Genomic DNA, 2,611 nt, shown 5'->3' on the forward strand with positions numbered 1-2,611 from the left:
ATTTTAAGATAACAAAATCCTTATTGAAATCACTTTCTTGAAATCACAACATTTTAAGAGAGAGATTATATATTTATAGATATTTTTATATTTACTGATATACAGTCTTAAGATTTTTCAAAACTTTCTCAAATATTAAATTTTTTATAAACTAAGATTATTAAATAAAATACATACACAATAAGCTTAACATTCATCATCATGTCATTAAAAATTCAATTTTTTTACTATTTTTGCTATGAAAAACTATTTATAAATAAAGAATCTATTAATATTTACATTATCGATATACTACAACGATATATACATAGATATATAATTTTCCTGACAGATAAAAATCTTTCGAAGTTCAATATTACATACATTTTCATCTTCAGTTCTTAGTTAACTAACTTGCACAAATTCCGAATTTACTTCAAATTTACTCCAAATTTTTATCGCAAATTTGATTGTAAAATGAAAATTGCTGATTTTCAACGCTTAGAAGTATTTGAAAATTTTCATGTTATTGATGAATCAATTTATTATGCAATTATTATACTTTTTTTATTCTTATTTCTTATTCTTACTATATTTCTATATTTTTAAGTAATATAATATGTAATGTATTCTGCTAAAATTTTCACTAAATTTTATTTTTCTTTTCTATTTTTGTTTAATTAGCTTTTATGTTTAATAACCAAGCTTCATTTTTCAATTATTATAACATCAGTAAATAGAACTCTTTTCTAGATTAACAAACGAACATCTAATCTACAATGAGATAAATGAAGCAAATTTATTCGCTCGAAACTGAGATTAATGATGAACAATGATTGATTCTAATGATGGTTAATAATTATCGCTTGAATTACGATCAAATTAAACTCGGTAAATTGATTAAACCAATTCTAGGAGTATGGCAAGAAATTGTGCTAAAAATTTCATAATTAATAGGATGGAATTATAAACAAGATAAATATTAACGTAAAATCTACTTTAGCAACGATTTTTGATCTATAAACACAAGAAATTTCATTAATTTTGTTGTTTCAGCTGTCTGCGTATATTATTCATATATTACCTCATAATAATTATTATCAAATAATAATTATTCTATATTTGTTTCACAATGATTATAGTGACTATTATGATTTGCTTCATATTATAATTGTTTAATATTCCTGCAGTAACTGAAATTTCTATTTTAAAAGGAAATACTGTGCTTGAATAGTAAATCACTTGAATGATAAAACATTCAGATAGCGAATGCTCGGATAATGGAGGCCGGAATGTACTTTTCTCCGCCCACATCCAAAATAGAATCCGACTGCAAGAACGTCGAATGTGTTCTCAATAAATTATATAAAAGTCGATTTTTGTTTCTTTAATATATTGGCTACTGTCAAGACGTCTAAAGTGTCAAGTCAAGGAACTCGATTATAAAAATGTTGAAAATCATATATGTCAGTGTGTAACATCGGCAAACTCGTACTTGTCAACAGGACTGAGTGTGAATTTGAAAAATTTTTATTTGAAAAATAATTGTGTTTTGTATTTTGTATTTCAGCGGAACACATAAAATATTTTATATTTTATATTTTATATTTTATATTTAAGGAAAGTATTTTATAAAAGTATTTTATATTTTGTATTAATAATAAAAGATTGAAAGTATTTTGTATTTTAAATACTAAGATCGATAATCAATCTTATTATTTGAATTATAAAATACAAAAAACTTTTAATCTTTCGATTTTAAATACAAATTACTTTTATGTGCTTCGCTAAAACACAAAATACAAAACATTTATATCGCAAATATGTTTTAAATAGAAGTATTTCAAATAATATACCCAGTCCTACTTGCCAACACGCACTGCCGTATGTCAATTATTATTAAAGCTATCAATTTATTCACAATGATAAAAAATGATATTCACATAATTATCATTTTACCATTCATAAAAAATCAAATGAATTAATAACAGCCCATTATATGAGATGATTGCTTATCTAACAATCAGATAATGAATAATCGAACTAATTTTACCATCGATGATACTGCAAATATAAATCGATATTGTGATTAAATCTCAAGTTCCATTCTGGAACTTTTATCTCAAACACGCTGCAATGGCATAAATAATAAATCGTAATTAATCGCTTCTCGGGCACTTTTCAAAGTTCTGGATTTGTGAGAGTCTGGGGAAATTGCCCGCGTTCTCTGTTTTTGTGATATTGCGGATGAAAAATCTATCAAATACCTAGTTCTGACAAACATTTGTTTGTTTTTGCCCTTTCTTTTTCTCATCTTTTATTTTATTTTAATATATATAATTATATAATACATTAATAAATAAATATATCAATTGAATTATTCCTATTGTTGTCACTATTCTGAGCGAATAATATTTACATTATTTTTAATGAATTATTTCTGTTTAATTATATTTAGTCATATTCTATCTTGTCTCATCATTAAAGTTAATTTTTTATAATATTTAAATATTTAAATATTAAATAGCGCGATAGAAGTAATATTAATATAAGCAACAGTTACTCTTTAAAATTATATTTTTCCGTTAATAAAACAACAAAAAGTTAAATTAGAGGAACAATGAAATCTATA

This window comes from Atta cephalotes, assembly GCF_000143395.1.
Source record: "Atta cephalotes unplaced genomic scaffold scaffold00006, whole genome shotgun sequence".
Classification (NCBI taxonomy): domain Eukaryota; kingdom Metazoa; phylum Arthropoda; class Insecta; order Hymenoptera; family Formicidae; genus Atta; species Atta cephalotes.